At 46.3% G+C, this 20000-nt stretch overlaps 2 long non-coding RNA genes across 2 annotated transcripts in view; both read right to left on the bottom strand.

The window, feature by feature from the left end:
* LOC116970538 overlaps nt 1-20000 on the bottom strand; it is a 23916-nt gene that overhangs the window by 2793 nt on the left and 1123 nt on the right. Inside the window, exon 3 of the long non-coding RNA XR_004411174.1 lies at nt 19606-19612. This is a non-coding gene — a long non-coding RNA (uncharacterized LOC116970538). The remainder of the gene's footprint in view (nt 1-19605; nt 19613-20000) is intronic.
* Nucleotides 15643-16815, bottom strand: LOC116970539. The gene is made up of 3 exons (XR_004411175.1): nt 16726-16815; nt 16295-16422; nt 15643-16160 (listed from the first exon to the last, which is right to left on the bottom strand). It is a non-coding gene; the product is annotated as an uncharacterized LOC116970539 (long non-coding RNA).

Genomic DNA, 20000 nt, shown 5'->3' with positions numbered 1-20000 from the left:
TGTATAACGCTAATTATAGTCCCTTACTTAAGAAATTAAATACTTTAATTAAATTCTGGAAAACGCTTCCTATGTCTTTAATAGGTCGAATAAATGCTATAAAAATGATCTTTCTACCACACATTCTATACCAATTTCAATCAATCCCTATATATCTACCAAAAATGTTTTTTTTTTAACTGGACTCGGACATTAAAAAATTTATATGGGACTATAAATCCCACAGAATACAAAGAACTCACTTGAGCAAACCTAAAGAATTGGGTGGTTTAACACTTCCTAAATTTATGTACTATTACTGGGCAGTAAATATCAAAAATATGATCCACCTGCTAGACAATTCTGCCCAGCAGGTGGATTGGATTATAATGGAGAGAGAGGAATTTTACTTCGGAGTCACATGAGTGACAATGTGAAGAAGGCCGTCCAGGCGCATGCGCGTCATCTCGTCAGACGCATTGCGCTGTGACCGCGGTAGGAGGTGTGGAACCTCTAAGCGGTGAGTGAAGGAAAACCTGGACGTAAGTATTTTCTACTTTTACTTTCAGGCTGCTTTTCTTCGGAGACTGCGTGCAGAGACACGGGCAAGTCTTATGTATGGAGAAAGGTGGGAGGAAGATTAGTAAGCGCACCACAGTAAGCACTCAATAAGACAAAGTGCCTGAGAGTAGCGGGCGCCCGACAAAAAAGTCGATTGTAAAGAAATAACTATTTTACACGGGAGAGGAAAAGTCCCGTTGAAACTCCCATAGGGAGCAAGGCCATAAAGAAATAACAGGCCTGGAAGACTCTGAGGAGTCTGAACTATAGAATTTATAAACTGGAATTCCTCATGGGTAAAACAAACTCCAGAAGGAGTATAAAAGACGCGGGCTTAAAGAGCAACCGCATGGAACACCCAGAAGAGGTTCTGGGAAACGTTGGCCCAGATTTGAGCCAGCGACCGAAATGCCTGATGATAAAGATGAATATATGGGCTGACCTGACAGGGAGGCAACACCAGAAATGTCTGAAAGACAATACAGTCGTTGGTCTACAGGAGACCCAGAATATGGAGCAGCACCCAAAAGTGGGCTGCCAATATACAGCTCAATGCAAGAGCTTGATGTACCTCAAAGAAGAAAAAGGGCTGGCCTGACAGGGAGGCAGCACCAGAAATGTCTGAAAGATAATACAGACCTGGTCTGCAGGAGACCCAGAATATGGAGCAGCACCCAAAAGTGGGCTGCCAATATACAGGCGCAGTTGCTGGGCGCGTGGTACCCCATGGCTGTCTCCATCATCACCTGCTCTTGAAGCTGGTGGCAAGCGAGGTAATTAATGCTGGCCGCCAGCTCTTCGTCCAGCGGCTCCCCAACCAGCGACGGCATTGCGAACTTGAAGACCACGGTTCGTACCTCCGCTTCTCGCGGGTCCAGTATCAAACGTTCCCCCTCGCAGTGCAATGCAAGTCTGCCCAGGACTGGTGGTCTCCACTCCCATCCTCAGATGGGGAGACATAATGCAGCCCTGCACCAGGCTCTGCTGCGGGTCCCCGACACCAGCTGTGATATGACTCCCGACCGAGGAGCACATCATGTTGGAGCATCTTCTCCATGAGATGCTCCACTCGGGAAAGGCGTCCAACAACGCTACCTGCTGGAGCAGGCGAACCCTCCCGGCCGGACTCGTCCGAGTCAACCGGCCTGTTGGACTTGGCCTTCCCTAATGCACTTGGCCTTCCCAACCCACAGGGTAGCCACAGTGCTTTCCATGGGCACCGAGCCCGAAGTCGCTGGCTGTGCTGTCAGCGACCGCGATGGTGAAACGGAATGCCGCCCGCTGACCGCACTCCCACGGCCTTCCGAAGCGGTTCTCCCTGCAGCCCGTCGAGACTTCACCCTCGCCTTATCCATGATGTTCTTGCTGTAACAAGACAGAAGACAAAACGACCGCAGACTAAGTTCAAGAACTTACCTGGAGGTCTTTTGAAACTTACCGCTGGTGAAGCGACGCGCCTACCAGCCAGTCAGAGCGCTATGTGTTAGACGTAATGACGCGCATGCGGCCTGACGAGGTCTTCACGTATTCATTCACGTGACCCCGAAGTAAAATGGGGATAAATATGAGGTCATCCACTTTGGTAGCAAAAACAGGAAGGCAGATTATTATCTAAATGCTAACAAGTTGGGAAAAGGGTAAGTACAACGGGATCCGGGGGTCCTTGTTCATCAGTCAATGAAAGTAAGCATGCAGGTACAGCAGGCAGTGAAGAAAGCCAAGTTGGCCTTTAAACAAGAGGAGTTGAGTACAGGAGCAAACAGGTCCTTCTGCAGTTGTACAGAGCCCTATTGAGACCACACCTGGAGTATTGTGTGCAGTTTTGGTCCCTTAATTTGAGGAAGGACATTCTTGCTATTGAGGGAGTGCAGCGTAGGTTTACAGTGTTAATTCCCGGGGTGGCGGGACTGTCATATGCTGAGAGAATGAAGCAGCTGGGCTTGTGCACTTTGGAATTTAGAAGGATAACAGGAAATCTTATTGAAACATATAAGATTATTACAGGTTTGGACAAGCGAGAGGCAGGAAACATGTTCCTGATGTTGGGGGAGTCCAGAACCAGGGGCCACAGTTTAAGCATAAAGGGGAAGCCATTTAGAACGGAGATGAGGAAACACTTTTTCACACACAGAGAGTTGTGAGTCTGTGGAATTCTCTGCCTCAGTGGGCGATGGAGGCCGATTGTATGGATGTTTTTAAGAGAGAGCTTGATAGGGTTCTTAAAGATAGTGGTCGGGTGATATGGGGAGAAGGCAGGAACGGGAACTGATTGGGGATGATCAGCCATGATCACATTGAATGGCGGTGCTGGCTTGAGGGCCGATTGGCCTACTCCTGCACCTATTGTCTATTGTGTCCATTTATTCCACAGATGGTGCCTGACCCACCAATTCCTCCAGCACTGTTGTTCCTGATATCGTAGTGGCCAGAGGATCTGGGGTGACGGAGGAACTGAAGGAAATCCACATTAGGCAGGAAATGGTGTTGGATAGACTGATGGGACTGAAGGGTGATAAATCCCCAGGGCCTGATGGTCTGCATCCCAGGGCACTTAAGGAAGTGGCTCTAGAAATCGTGGATGAATTGATGATAATTTTCCAATGTTCTATAGACTCAGGATCAGTTCCTGTGGATTGGAGGGTAGCTAATGTTATCCCACTTTTTAAGAAAGGCGGGAGAGAGAAAACTGGGAATTATAGACCAGTTAGCCTGACATCGGTGGTGGGGAAGTTGCTAGAGTCAATTATAGAAGATGAGAGATGAACATTTGGATAGCTGTAACAGTTATCCGAGTCAGCATGGATTTACGAAGGGAAATCATGCTTGACTAATCTTCTGGAATTTTTTGAAGATATAGCTAGGAAAATGGACAAGGGAGAGCCAGTGGATGTAGTGTACCTGGACTTTCAGAAAGCATTTGATAAGGTCCAACATAGGAGATTAGTGGGCAAAATTAGGGCACATGGTATTGGGGGTAGAGTGCTGACATGGATAGAGAAGTGGTTGGCAGACAGGAAACAAAGAGTAGGGATTAGCAGGTCCATTTCAGAATGGCAGGCAGTGACTAGTGGGGTACCGCAAGGTTTGGTGCTGGGAACACAGCTATTTACAATATACATCAATGATTTGGATGAAGGGATTCAAAGCATCATTAGCAAATTTGAAGATGACACAAAGCTGGGTGGCAGTGTGAACTGTGAGGAGGATGCTATGAGAATACAGTGTGACTTGGACAGGTTGGGTATTTTGATAGTACCTGATTGGCCTACTCAACCATGGGTCCCGGTGATACACGACATGGTTTTAGAACCATGCATCACCATCCATCATAGACCTAATTTACTGGTTCTTCCCGTTACAAGGGGAGTTACCCATGTCATAATTATATATAAACCTATTAATTTATAGAGTTGAAAGCACCTCTTCTACACCTGGGACTGACGGACCAAATGTGGAATTATTTCAGCGGGCCACAGACAGTCTCCCAAAAAATCAGTACTTGGTGTCATCAAGAAATGGCAAGTACTGTCACAACAACAAACATCACCCACAGATCTATGAACATCCTGTCTGTTCTGGAATTCCTGGCAAGCCTCCATTACGATGAGAGGCTCAGTCATAGTAATGGATGGGATTTATATAGCGCCTTTCTAATACTCAAGGCGCTTTACATCGCATTATTCATTCACTCCTCAGTCACACTCGGTGGTGGTAAGCTACTTCTGTAGCCACAGCTGCCCTGGGGCAGACTGACGGAAGCGTGGCTGCCAATCTGCTCCTACGGCCCCTCCGACCACCACCAATCACTCACACACATTCACACACAGGCAAAGGTGGGTGAAGTGTCTGGCCCAAGGACACAACGACAGTATGCACTCCAAGCGGGATTCGAACCGGCTACCTTCCGGTTGCCAGCCGAACACTTAGCCCATTGTGCCATCTGTCGTCCCGTGCCATCAACGGCGCCAGAAGTGTTCTGTCAACATACCTGTTCACAAGGAACAGAGCGGCATTCTGTTGGGACACACCCTGGTAACCAAATTCATGAGGGGCATTTTAATATTAATTCCCCAAGAACCAGGTACTCCCAAATATGGGATGTGAGCATTGTACTGACCATGTTAAGAAACTGGTCTTCAGCTACAGCTCTGTCCCTACAGAAACTGACTATGAAAACAGCCATGGTGATGGCCTTGGTCACGGCACAAAGGGTCCACTCACAACAGAAACAAAGTTTGGACAACATGATCTGGAAATTTAACTTTTCACATCAATGAAATAGTCAAACAGAACAGACAGGGGTCAGCAAGCCTAAAAACAGAATTCAGGGCCTACCCGACAGATGGTCGTCTCTGTATTGTAACACACTTACTATTATATATGGAGTATACTAAGATCATCAGAGGGAAGATATGTCACTTTAATCAGCTACAAACAGCCACTCAAAACAGTGACAGTCCAGACCATCTCTAGATGGCTAAAACAGGTCCTAATAAAGGCTGGAGTAGACACTGGCATTTTAACTCTCACTCCACCAGGGCTGCAGCTACATCGGCAGTTATGAAGTTGGACGTTCCTATGGACCAAATCCTCAAGACAGCAGGATGGTCAACGGAGGAATCTTTCCAACGACTTTATAACAAACCAGTCATTGAATCTGGAACATTTGCAGAAACAAATTTAAGTTCTGTAATATCATTTACCCCATAAATAAGGGCAATAATTGGTGTTAATATTTTTATTGAAGGGAACAAAAGTATTCATGAATGAACACCTAACAAAATGAAATGCCGACATAGCCCGACAAGCACGATACCTTAAGAAACAGAAAAAAATACAAAATACCTGGACTGCAAACTGTAAAATCTTTATTAAATTAAATGGAACATCAGAGGAAGCCAAAGTGCTGGTCATTAGAGATATTGCAGACCTGGATAAATATCAATGATCATAAAACGGGATTGTGAGGTGAAATTTATTTACACACACAACTATGGCATACACTGAAGGAATTCAGTCATTTACATCTGGAAATGGCAGTCAAGTAATTAAAATAATAAGCAAAAAGAAACAACTGAAGTTACAACCATTTGAATATACCGATCACAATTTACAGGATTTGGAATACGATATAGACCCGGACAATAATTTTTACTTTAATTCTAACGACAAAAATATCTGCTGCTACTACACAGATGATCAGTATAATCAGAACATTAATGCAAAAGGCAAATTATCGATTATCCACTTTAATAGCAGGAGCCTCTATGCGAATTTCAATAGTATTAAAGAGTATTTACACAAATGTTTACAACCATTCAATGTTATCGCAATATCTGAAACATGGATTAATCAGGAAAAAGGAATTGATATTGAGATGGACGGATATGATTTCAATTACATTAATAGAAAAAATAAGGGGGGAGGAGGGGTAGCACTATATGTGGATACAACTCTGAATTATAAGGTAGTAGATAATATGACAACTGTGGTTGACAATCTGCATGAATGTATAACTATAGAAATAATTAATGGTGGAAATAAAAATGTAATCATTAGTTGTATATATAGGGCACAAGTATTGAAACTTCAGGGGCTGGATGGAGAGTATGTTTTCAATAACAAGTAGCAAATCAGTGTTTTTATGTGGAGATTTCAATATTGACCTACTAAATCCTAATCAACACAACCTTACAGAAGATTTTATCAATACAATGTACAGCATGAGTCTATTTCCTAAAATCACTAGACCGAGTAGAATTACTTCCCATTGTTCTACACTCATTGACAATATATTCAACAATGATGTGGAAAATAAAATAGTAAGTGGATTATTAATTAATGATATAAGTGACCATCTGCCAGTTTTTATAGTTTATGATAATATCCACAGGAACAACAAACCAAACAAATTAATAGAATATAGACGAGTGAGATCGGAGGAAGCTATCAATGCACTAAAAAAGGATCTATTGGTACAAAACTGGGATATAATATACCAAAAAAGTGACATTGATAGTGCTTATGAAACATTTATTGCTATGTTTAAGTCATTATATGATAAAAATTGTCCAATTAAAGAATATAATAGAAAATCAAAATATACTAAATGTCCATGGATTACAAAGGGATTACAAAATGCTTGCAATTAAAAAAAATGCCCTATACAGAGATTTTATAAGAAAGAGAACTAAAGATACAGAAAATAAATATAAAAAGTATAAACATAAATTAACTTACATCATAAGAAAAAGCATGAAAGATTATTACAAGAAGATTCCTTCCAGATGTTACCTGACCCACTGGTTTCCTCCAGCAGGCTTTTTTCTCCCTCAAGATTCCAGCACCGTGAATTCTAGTATTTTAAACCAAGAATAATCAGGAAAATACTTTCTCCTCCAAACATTTATCGGTCTGAAACCAGAGGTGGTTCTAAACAGGGTCCTTACCTGCATCCCATCTCCATACAGTTCAGGTCCTGACAGATTGACAAAGTCAGACAATTCAAATTAATACACCACTAATGATTCAAAATCTCCCACCATCTTCATCACACCCTTAATCTCACAGCAATACTTTTAACGCCAAGGATTCGAAGGGCCTGAGCTCAGGGCAAGGTTGGGCAGGCAAAGACTATTCCTTGGAGAGCAGGAGGATGAGGGTTGGTCTTAGAGGTGTGAATAGATAGGATAATGCAGTCCCCCAGGTCAAGGGAAAATGAAGAATCCGAGGATGCAGGTTGAAGGTGAGAGGGGAAACATTTAACAGAAACTGGAGGGGCAACTTGGGAGGCGGGTGTGTGGAATGGGCCAACAGAGAAGATAGTTGAGGCAGGTCCTATTACAATTTTTTTTTTTAATTAAAAAAATTTTAAAAAGATGGCAGCGGCGCGACAGGTCGCTGTGGCCCCTCCAGAGCAAAGCGGTGCTAATTTGTGTCTTATTCGTGATGATAACCGTGTTCAAGAAGTCACCAACCTGCATCACACTGACCTGGGAACTGTTGGAGTACAAGTATACCACCCAAGTTCATTGCTGGAAATTAAACACAGCCCAGCAGCGATACCACAGGAGAGACTATTAACCCAACTACAGGCCCTCGGCTTGTTACGAAAACCCCCGAGCCCACCTACTGACAAAGGCCGGGGGAGGAGGTGCTGAAAGCGGTGTGAGAGGAGGCAGAAACGGGGCAAGAGAGAGGGTGTCCGTGCTAGGCTGAGAGATAATGCTAGCTGGCCGGCCAGCTCTCCCATCTATCCTACTCTCCAACATCCGCTCCCTGGAAAACAAACTGGACATCATCCAACTACAGAGGAGTACACAGCGAGAGACTAGGGACTGCTGTGTCTGTGTTTTTACAGAGACATGGCTCAACGATCGAGTCCCGGACGTGGCTATTCAGCTAACTGGGCTAGTCTCGCACCGAGCCGACAGAGACCCATCACTGTGCGGTAAGACGCGAGGCGATGGCCTGTGTGTTTACATCAACACTGACTGGTGCAACAACTCTTAGTCTCCAAGTTCTGTTCATCGCTGGTGGAGTACGCGATTGTGAGATGGAGACCTTTTTATTTGTCACGGGAGTTTACCACAGTGCTCATTGTTGCTGTTCACATCCCCCCCAGTGCTAATGCTAAGGAAACACTAGCTGTACTGTACTGTACGGAGGTTTATACAATCTACAAAACACACACCCAGAAGGACTGTTTATCGTCGCAGGAGATTTCAACCGTGTGAATCTCAAAACTGTGCCTCCTAAATGTTACCAACATGTGGACTTTGCAACGAGAGGGGAGAATGTGCTAGATCTTTTTTACACCAATATGCCCGGCGCGTACAGGGTGGAGTCACGCCTCGACCTCGGATACTCAGACCACATCTCTGTAATGCTGATCCCAGCATACAGACTGCTTGTCAGATGCTCCAGACCAGCTAAGAAACAGGTGAAGACCTGGCCAGCAGGAGCCATCTCTGCTCTCCAGGACTGCATTGATTGGCACATGTTTAGGGAGGCAGCAACCACTGGCGGCACCACTGGCTTGGAGGAGTACACACGGCATCAGTGACCGGTTACATCAGTAAGTACATTGATGATATTACTGTCACCAAGCTCATCACCACACGTCCCCAACCGTAAACCATGGATGACTGCAGAGGTACGTGCGCTGCTGAGAGCCCGAGACTTGGCCTTCAGAGCAGGCGATAAGGAGGCCCTGAGAACAGCGAGGGCCAAACTGTCCCTGGCCATCAGGGAAGCAAAGCGAGCGCATGCAAGGAAAATCCACGGCCACTTCAGTGACAGCAGGGACACACGGAGGCTGTGGCAAGGCATCCAAGCCATCACCAACTTCAGGACATCAACACCAGCCTGTGACAGCGATGTATCTCTGCCTGATGCGCTGAACGTGTTCTACGCCCGGTTTGATGCACAGAACGATGTGGTGGCGAGGAAGACCACCCCCCCCCTCCCGCGACCAGGTGCTATAGAAACATAGAAACATAGAAACATAGAAAATAGGTGCAGGAGGAGGCCATTCGGCCCTTCGAGCCAGCCCTTCATTGTGATCATGGCTGATCGTCCCCTATCAATAACCCGTGCCTGCCTTCTCCCCATATCCCTTGACTACACTAGCCCCTAGAGCTCTATCTAACTCTCTCTTAAATCCATCCAGTGACTTGGCCTCCACTGCCCTCTGTGGCAGGGAATTCCATAAATTCACAACTCTCTGGGTGAAAAAGTTTTTTCTCACCTCAGTCTTAAATGACCTCCCCCATCGTAGGGGGCGCTGCTCTGGCAGCAGCCATGTCAGCAGCGCGTTAGTTTTTTCAACTTTTTTTTATTTTTTAGTATGTTTTAAAGTATGTGTTTGATGTTTCTCGGTGTGTTTTGTGTGGGGGTGGTGTGGGGGTGGTGTGTGGGGGGGTGGTGTGTGGGGGTGGTGTGTGGGGGTGGTGTGGGGGTGGTGTGTGGGGGTGGTGTGGGGGGGGGGTGTGGGGGGTGGGTGTGGGGGGGGGGTGTGTGGGGGTGGTGTGGGGGTGGTGTGTGGGGGTGGTGTGGGGGGGTGGTGGTTGGGGGTGGTGGTGCGTGGGGGTGGTGTGTGGTGTGGGGTGGTGGTGTGTGGGGGTGGTGTGTGGTGGTGGTGTGTGGTGGTGTGTGTGGTGTGTGGGTGTGGTGTGGGGGTGGTGTGTGGGTGTGGTGTGTAGGTGTGGTGTGGGTGTGGGGGTAGTGTGGTGTGGGGGTGGGGTGGGGTGGGTTGTGTGTGGGGGTGGTGTGTGGGGAGTGGTGTGTGGGGGTGGTGTGGGGGGGTGGTGGGGGAGGTGGGTGGTGTGGGAGGGTGGTGTGGAGGGGTGGTGTGGGGTGGTGGTGTGGGGGGTGGTAGTGGGGGGTGGTGAAGTGCGGGGTGGTGTGGGGGGTGGGGCGTGGGTGGGGGTAGGGTGTGTGGGGGGGTGGCTGGGGAGGGGTGTGTGGGGGGTGGGGTGTGTTGAGGGGTGTGGAGGGTGGCTGGTGTGGGGTGGATGTGTGGGGGGTGAGGAGGGGTGTGGTATGTGGGGTGGGGTGGGTGAGGTGTGTGGGGGTGGATGTGTGGGGGTGGTGTGTGGGGGGTGGTGGGCTGGGGGTGGTAGGGTGGGGGGGTGGTGTGGGGGGGGTGGTGTGTGGGGGGTGGTGTCATGTGGGGCAAGAGGTGGGTGTGGGGGGTGGGTGTGGGCGGTGGTGTGTGGGGGAGATGGGGGAGTGTGGTGTGTGGGGTGGACTGTTGCTGGGGGCTGTGTGGGGAGGTGGTGGTGGGGGTGTGTGTGTGGGGGTGGTGTGGGGGGTTGGTGTGTGGGAGTGGTGATGTGGGGGGGTGGTGGGGTGGTGTGTGGGGGTGGGTAGTGTGGGGGTGGTGATGTGGGGGGGTGGTGTGGGGGGTGGTTTGTGTGAGGGGTGGTGTGAGGGGTGGTGTGTGGGGGTGGTGTGTGGGGGTGGTGTGTGGGGGTGGTGTGTGGGGGTGGTGTGTGGGGGGGGTGTGTGGGTTGGGTTTTTTTAGGTGTGGTGGGGTGGGGGGGTGTGTGGGGGATGGGTGGGTGGTAGTGGGGGAGGGTGTGTAGGGGCGTTGCGTGTGGGGGGTGTGTGGGTGGGTGTGGGGTGTGTGGGGGTGGTGTGTGGGGGGGGGTGTGTGGGGGTGGTGTGTGGGGGTGGGGTGGTGTGTGGGGGTGGTGTGTGGGGGTGGTGTGTGGGGGTGGGGTTGTGTGTGGGGGTGGTGTGTGGGGGTGGTGTGTGGGGTGTGGGGTGTGGGGGGGTAAGGGAGAAACCACTTGATGTTAGGCCACGGGGGAGGCGACTTTTTCCAGGTCGCCTCCCCCGTGGCCTAACATCAAGGATTGGCGTGGCCTTTCCACAGAGACGCGCCCGGGACTTTAGCGGCGGGCGCAGTGTGGACTCTCGGTGTGGAGCGGGTGAGCCCTCGCTGGGGCTCACCGGAGGGGAGCACTCGGTTTTGCAAGCCTGCGGCAGCCGGTAGCCTGAAGCCGCGGTCTGCAGAGCTCCAGCTGGTGTGGCGTCTATAGCCCGGGATCCCTCGTGGGGGACCCGGGGGGGGGGGGGGGGGGGGGAAGAAGAAGCCACCACTGCCGGCCCGCGGCCAACTTCTACCGCGGGCCCGGCGTGAACTTAACATCACCCCTGGAGGGGAGCTTCGACCACCGGCCCTGCAGTCTACGGTGTTTCTGGCTGCGGCGGAGACTTTAAATCTCGACCGCCGGCCTGCGGCCTACACCAACTTAAAGCCGCGGTCTCCGGTGAGGAAGAGCCGATCCTGGACTGATTCTGGACTCTGGTCCTGTCCACGGGGGGGAAATGGAGGAGGACTGGACAAATGTTGTGCCTTCCACCACAGTGATGAATGCTGTGGTGGATGTCTGTGTTACATTTTAATTGTGGTTGTGTGTTCTTTATTATTGTACTGCTGCAGACAACCCAAATTCCACCGACCCTGGTTGTGTGGCAAATAAATTCTATCTATCTAAATTCTATCTTTATTCTAAGACTGTGTGGCCCCTGGTTCTGGACTCACCCAACATTGGGAACATTTTTCCTGCATCTAGCTTGGCCAGTCCTTTTATAATTTTATATGTTTCTATAGGATCCACCCCTCATCCTTCTAAACTCCAGTGAATACTAGCCTAGTCTTTTCAATCTTTCCTCATATGACAGTCCCACCATCCCAGGGATCAATCTCGTGAACCTACGCTGCACTGCTTCAATCACAAGGATGTCCTTCCTCAAATTAGGAGACCAAAACTGCACACAATACTCCAGATGTTGTCTCACCAGAGCCCTATACAACTGCAGAAGAACCTATACTGAAATCCTCTTGTTATGAAGGCCAACATTCCATTAGCTTTCTTCACTGCCTGCTGTACCTGCACGCCAACTTTCAGTGATCGGTGTACAAGGACGCCCAGGTCTCGCTTCACCTCCCCCTTACCTAACCTAACCCCATTGAGATAATAATCTGCCCCCTTGTTCTTCCCGCCGAAGTGGATAACCTCACATTTATCTATATTATACTGCATCTGCCACGCATCTGCCCACTCACTCAACCTGTCCAGGTCACCTTGCAACCTCCTAACATCCACTTCACAGTTCACACTGCCACCCAGCTTTGTGTCATCTGCAAATTTGCTAGTGATGCTCCTAATTCCCTCTTCCAAATCATTAATATATATGGTAAACAGCTGCGGCCCCAACACCGAGCCTTGCGGCACTCCACTCGCCACTGCCTGTCATTCTGAAAAGGACCCGTTCACTCCTACTCTTTGCTTCCGGTCTGCCAACCAATTTTCTATCCATGTCAACACCCTACCCCCAATGCCAGGTGCTCTAATTTTAGTCACCAGTCTCCCGTGCGGGACCTTATCAAAGGCTTTCTGAAAGTCTAGATACCCTACATCCACTGGCACCCCTTCATCCATTTTACTTGTCACATCCTCAAAAAATTCCAGACGATTAGTCAAGCATGATTTCCCTTTCATATATCCATATTGACTTGGACTAATAACTTTGTGTACCTTTGACTTGGACTAATCCTTTTACTGCTATCCAAATGCCCCATTATTACCTCTTTAATCATTGACGCCAGCATTTTTCCCACAACCAAAGTCAGGCTAACTGGTCTGTAATTCCCCGCTTTCTCTCTTGCTCCTTTCTTGAAAAGTGGGATAACATTAGCGTTGCACTCCCCCATAACGCTGCATTCTCTGAATAGCAAGAATGTCCTTCCTCAAATTAGGGGACCACAACTGTACACAATACTCCAAGTGTGGTCTGACTAGGGCCCTGTACAACTGCAGAAGGACCTCTTTGTTCCTATACTCAACTCTTCTTGGTAGAAAGGCCATGCAAACCTCTTCTCTTGAGCTTGGCAGTCTGAATCTAGTGCCATAACTATTCATAACTGTGTTCAAACTGAATCATGTTTTGACTGTATGAGACGTGTATTGGCTTTTGATGGTATGATACGGGAATTGGCTAGGATAAACTGGCAAATGATACTTAAAGGCTTGACGATAGATATGCAATAGCAAACATTTAAAGATCGTATGGATGAATTGCACCAATTGTTCACCCCTGTCAGGTGTAAAAATAAAACCGTGGGAAATGATGGAAATTAGGGAATATTAAATCCAAGCATATAAATTGGCCAGATAAAGCAACAAACCGGTGGACTGGGAGAAATTTAAAATTTAACAGAGGAGGACAAAGGAATGAATTAAGTGGGGTAAATAGAGCATGAAAGGAAACTTGCGGGGGAAATATTAGTGAAGACAAATATAGGCCCCATTACAGTCAGAAACAGGTTAATTTATACTGGGAAACAAGAAATTGGCAGACCAGTTAAACAAATACTTTGGTTCTGTCTTCACTAAGGAAGACACAAACAATCTTCCAGAAATACAAGGGGACCGAGGGTCTAGTGGGAGGGAGGAAGTGAAGGGAATCCACATGATTCAGGAAATGTTGTTAGGTAAACTGTTGGGACAGAAGACATGTAAATCCGCAGGGCCTGATGGTCTGCATCCGAAACAACACAAGGAGGTGGCCCTCGAAATCGCGGATGTATTGGTAATCATTTTCCAATGTTCTATAGACATTTGATTAGTTCTTGTGAACTGAAGGGTACCTAATGTAACCCCACCTTTTAAGAAAGAGGGGAAAGAGAAAACAGGGAATTATAGACCAGTTAGCCTGACATTGGTAGTGGGCTGTACAGGGTGAGAACACACCTGAGATTCCGGTGCAATTTTGGTCTCCTAATTTGCGGAAGGACATTCGTGTCAATGAATGAGCACAGCGTAGGTTCACAGGGTTAATTCCCGGGATGTCTGGACTGACATATGATGAAAGAATGGATCGACTGGGCTTAAATGAAGGGATTAAGATGGATGAGAGGAGATCTTATGGAAAGATATATAATTCTTAAGGGTTTGGACAGGCTGGATGCAGGAAAAATGTTCCTGATATTGGGGGTTCAGACCTATGGGTCACGGTTTAAGAATAAGGATTAGGCCATTTAGTACTGAGATGAGGAAAAACTTTTTTTTTAGCAAGAGAGTTGTGAATTTGTGGAATTCTCTGCCTCAGAAGGCAGTGGAGGCCAATTCACTGGATGTTTTCAAGAGAGAGCTAGATATAGCGCTTGGGGCTAACGGAATCAAGGGATATGGGGAGAAAGGAAGAACGGGGAAATGATTTTGGACGATCACATTGAATGACGGTTTGTTCTCGATAGGCCAAACGACCTCCGCCTGCACCTATTTTCTATGTTTTTATATTTTACTAATGTAAGTAACCTGTGAACCCTGGTATACCTGCTTTCTGCACTGTGGTACCAATTAACCTGTTCCTTTCTATATAACTTGCTAGCCTCTGTGCCACTATGCTAAAGAAAATCTTGCCTTCTACATTTAAGAGACAAACAGCCTAAACTGATTTAACTCTGGAGACTCTTTCTTCTAGGGAATGAACATTCCCCCTGCTCTACGCCAAACCCTTGGTATGACCTGCTTCTACCAAACTATTGGACAGAGCCTCTGCGAGAATCTAAGCACATCAGGTGCACTTTTATGTACCCGGTAAGGGACTCCATTCAGTCCCGGTGCAGAAGAAGCCTTTCCACGCCATATTACTGCTTCCACTTCCTTCCACTTTTGTGGCAAAACATCTAACTAACATCTGTCTCCTAAGGTGGTAACTGGAGGGAAACACAGGCCCGATACTGGGGCCCATGACGACAGGCCCACTCAGTATTCAAACGACGTAAGGTCCGAAAACACAAGGCCCATTCAGTGTTGGTGTTGCATGATGCCACAGAAAGTAGGCCCAATCTCTATTCAATGTACTCTGGGCCCAATCACTTTAGTCGCGGTTACCCTGATAGTGCGCTGAATGGGCCAAATGCAATCAGCCGAGAGTAGTCCAGGATACCCAACTAGTGGGATGAGTGGCTTTGTGGCTCCGTGTGGCCTATTCTTATTTTGGGGGTCGATACTAACTCACTCACCCGCTATCAAAGGTCCAACCAATGTCTAAGTGAAAGCATACCCAAGATGGATACCAGGCAAATCGATCTGAACTCATTTACTATCCATTGGAGTCATGCCATCCCAGCTAATTCCAGAAATGGTGGAACAAGAAGAAATACGAGAGCACATTTAGAGCAAGGTGCTGGTTCCTTCGAGAAATGAACATAGCAAACTAGGTTAGGCTTTTGTAGCTCCGCTTTTATTTGTGATTTAACAGAAACATATTACAGAGATGTTTTTAAAAGCATAACACGAAGTGGTCAAAACAACTGAATTCCACACTGAGACCAGGTACATTGAACATGTAGCTCGAGAGTCAAAGGTTAGCTCTGAATTAAGGACAATTGAGCAAAAAAGGAATAAATAGATATTTGCTCATATGCGGAATGTGTGCATGCGTTGGATTGTTGGGTATGTATTTACACATGCATTTACATTACATTTATTTACAGGCCTTTGGTTAGGCCGCACTTGGAGTATAGTGTGGAGGTCCAGGTCGTCCCTTCGAGGGAATAATGTGGAGGCTTTGGAAAAGATGCAGAAGAGGTTTACTAGAATGCTGCAGGGGGTAGAATTATTAGCGAAAAGAAGATGTTGGCAAACATGGATTGTTTTCTTTGGCGCGTCGGAGGTTGAAGGGAGACCCGGTAGAAGTTTTTAGAATAATGACAGGCATAGATAGTGTGTCTGAATTTAACATGAAGTTTACGATCTCACGCAAACAGCGTTCCTGACTTTCTATACAACGGCATTCAACACCGGAAGGACACACATATGACCCATGCTAAAGAAAAAGTGAATGTATAGAAAAAAAGATAAAAAGAAAAAAAGAAACGTCTACCGAGATCACATGATATTCAAATTACGATTAAAATAGTTTGATACATTAACGCTATACTAAAGGCAACTAGGCAATATCAAACAAGTCAGATGGACAGAATGAACTATTGCTTATGATATTGTCCGCTTCAAATTTGAACATTTTCCTTGGTTACAACGACGTCCATAGACCGGTCAGATAAATACGCGGTTTTCAACATTCAATCGTCACTTGACCTGTAAAGAGAGGGAGAGAATATGAAAGTGTATTAGCAGTCTGTGACTAACATGCTAGGACATCCAAAGAGTAGCACAATCGATATTTTGCCATACTCTTCAAACAGGTGGAAAAGAAAGTGGAATGAACTCACCTTCACCAGAGTTACGGCAGCATCGTAGGAAATGCTCAGGAAGAACAGGATAATGAATGTGGAAGCGGTTGTCCAGATGTTGTCCCTGTCTTCCTCATAGTCCTCAAGAGGAACGTTGTCGGCGTAATCTACGCAAAGCAGAACGTGAAGACGTTCACAATATATTCTAATATAGAACATTGTATTTTATTTATTATTTACCAAAATAATACGAATATTAATATTTGGGATATTAATTTCCTATGAGCTGTTTTTACGTTGAGGTGATCATCCATCCTCAACAATTGTATCCACAATCATGGCCACGTAGGCACAGCTGCTAACAAACTACCGTTTATGAATAGTTTTGGAGAAACCAATGTGTATGTATATATCTGGGATTCATTATTCATTCTATAAACGTCCGCTTCCCATTAATATAATTTACTAACCGGGATGGTATAAAACTTGAAGCTGGTTATTGCTTACAATGTTATCAGATAACCCTTTATTTGGAGATGGTGACCGGAGCTCGGCGAAGGAACTCACTGATTGCAATCATTGACTCCCAATAATTTGCCATCATTCCCACATTAGAACCCTGTTGTCTGATGTATTCTGTTTCCGGTTAGGGGATGGAGGAAGGCTTGTGTACAAAATTATAACTTTGAACCATTTGATAGGCATTATATTTCTAGTGTGAAATATGCAGCATGAATGATCTACGGTTACACTTAGTTTTTAGGAACGCGTGGAAAACTACTGGTTAAATGATCTTAATGACCACAGATGTTACTTAAAATTCAACTGGATGGGACAGCCGTGGCAGTATAGAGCGCTGCCAAATGTGTTAACATCAGCCTCCAGGCAGTTCACTAAAATTTTGAAACCAGCCCTAGCTTTTCTACGGAAACGAAAACACATGGTCATGGTATATCTAGATGACATACTTATTGTGGGCAAAACTTTGGAATTGGCCAAACAAACTGTAACAGCCACAAAACAGTTATTTGAAAAACTGGGGTTTATTATCCATCCAGTTAAATCTAAATTAACGTCTTCCACTACTATGGACTATTTGGGGTTCACCATTGACTCAGTTCATATGTCGGTGACTTTGCCAAAGGGAAAGGCTATAGACTTAATAGAGGCTTGCAATAACCTAATTGACATCAGTAACTGTCCATCAGGTTGGTAGCAAAAGTAATTGGCAAAATGGTGGCTGCTTTTCCAGCCACACAATTTGGACCTTTACATTACCAAAATTTACAGAGAGCAAAAATACAAGCACTCAAAATCAATGCTGGTCATTTTGACAGACCAATGAAGCTACCAATCAAAGCTATAATGGAACTAAAATGGTGGATAGATAACATTTGGCTTTGTTTCAATCCAATCATTCTATGGTGCTACAAACTGATGCCCGTGCACTTGGTTGGGGTGCCACCAATTCCATCTCCAGCTGTGGAGGTAGATGGACTGCTCAGGAGGCATCATTATTACTAACACTGGGCATAAACTACCTGGAAATGTTGGGTGCATTCTATGGCCTAAAGTCATATTGTACTGGGTCATATCACCAGCATGTTAGACTACAGATTGACAATACCACCGTGGTAGCATATATCAACCACATGGGTGGAAACAAATCGACATCATGTGACAATCTGGCTAATACAATTTGGCAGTGGTGTATCCAGAGAGATATTTGGATATCAGCTACTTACCTACCAGGTAAACTAAGTTTAGTGGCAGACACCAGGTCACGCAAATTTAATGAAAACACCGAATGGATGTTGAATAAAAAGTATTTGCTGATATTACAGCACGATATGGAACACCAGATATCGATCTATTCGCATCCAGGCTTAATCACCAGTTATCAAACTATGTTTCGTGGGAACCAGACCCTGGGGAAGCAGTGACAGGTGCATTTAGATTTAAGATTTAGATTTAATCTTTATTGTCATTGTACAAGACAACGAAATTCTGTTGGAGCAGTCCTCCAGCTGCACAGGAATATAAGTATAAAAATACAATTAAAAAAAAAAAAAAAAAAACTATTAAAAAATTTGACTATAAGCATAAACATACAGGAGTATTGGCGGGTGTGTGAGAGAGAGGGGGGGGATCAGTGTGGGAGGGGGATAGAGTTCAGTAGTGTCACAGCTCTATGGTAGAAGCTGTTTTTCAGTCTTGTCGTGCGGGCGCTCAGTGTCCTGTATCGTCTTCCTGAGGGCAGGAGGGTGAAGAGACAGTGTCCAGGGTGTGTGCTGTCTTTAATAATGCCCTTGACCCTCAGGATGCAGCGGGTCCGGTAGATGTCCTCCAGACTGGGGAGCTGGGTGCCAGTGATCCTCTCAGCAGTCTTAATGACGCGTTGGAGAGCTTTCCTGTTCTCTGCGGTGCAGCCAGAGTACCATACTGTGATGCAGTATGTAAGAACTGACTCGATGGCTGACCTGTAGAAGCTCACCAGCAGCTGTTGTGGGAGACGTGCCCTCTTCAAGCACCTCAGGAAGTGAAGCCTTTGAAGTCCTTTCTTGGCCGTCGCCGTGATGTTGACGGTCCAGGTCAGGTCGTGGCTGATGTTGACCCCGAGGTACCTGATGTTCTGCACAGCCTCCACTATCTCGCCGTTAATGGTGATGGGCTGATGGACGAAGGTCTTCGGTCTCCTCCTGAAGTCCAGGATCATCTCCTTTGTTTTTGCTGCGTTGAGGATCAGGTTGTTCTCACGGCTCCAGCTCACCAGGTTCTCTACCTCTGTCCTGTAGGCGGCCTCGTTGTTACTCGTGATCCTGCCTACCACGATGGTGTCATCTGCAAACTTAAATATGGTGTTGGCCTCGTGGGTGGGTTTGCAGTCGAGAGTGTAGAGGGGGAAAAGGAAGGGGGAATAGCAGAACACTGCAAGGACAGACAGTGGAGGAGGTACATGCACTGAAACAGGCAGAAGAGAGACAAAAAGACAATGAGATACTGTGCAAGTTTTGTGGTAGAACACACGAGAGGAATAAGAAAAAATGCCCAGCTTTTGGAAAAAAGTGTAAGAAGTGTGGAAAGGAAAATCATTTTGCAGCTCAGTGCAGATTGAGACAAGAGAGCAGTAGGAAAACTAAGAAAGTGCATGCAGTTACAGAGCAGACTAGTGACAGTGACTCTTACGAGGATGTCAACTGTATAACTGAAGCAAATAGAGACAGAACATAATGAAACATGGTACAAAGGGTACATTTTCGCTGCATTGGGGGGGGGGGGGGGATTTGTTAATTTATGCATTCCCTCCTTTCTGCCTCATCAGTCGGGTATTAAGGAAAATACAGCAAGACTCTGCGTCTGGTATTTTGGTAGTACCCGATTGGCCTACTCAACCATGGTTCCCAGTGATACTGAACATGGTATTAGAACCATGTATCACCATCCCGAATAGACCAGACTTATTGGTTCATCCCGTAACAAGGGATAGCCACCCATGCCATAACTATTTGAATTTATTAATTTGTAGAGTTTAAAAATACCACTACTACAGCTGGGACTGACGGACCGAACAGTGAACATGATTTCGGCGGGCCACAGACAGTCCACCAAAAAACAGTATCTGGTCTATATCAGGAAGTGGGAGATGTATTGTCACAAAAACAGCATCACCTACAGAGATATGAACATCCCGTCTGTTCTGGAATATCTGGCAGGCCTCCATTATGATGAGGGGCTCAGTTATAGT

The sequence above is a fragment of the Amblyraja radiata genome, chromosome 2 (assembly GCF_010909765.2).
Source record: "Amblyraja radiata isolate CabotCenter1 chromosome 2, sAmbRad1.1.pri, whole genome shotgun sequence".
In the NCBI taxonomy this organism is placed as follows: Eukaryota; Metazoa; Chordata; class Chondrichthyes; order Rajiformes; family Rajidae; genus Amblyraja; species Amblyraja radiata.
Note: the sequence above shows the minus strand (reverse complement) of the source record. Positions and strands in the feature narration are given on the sequence as shown.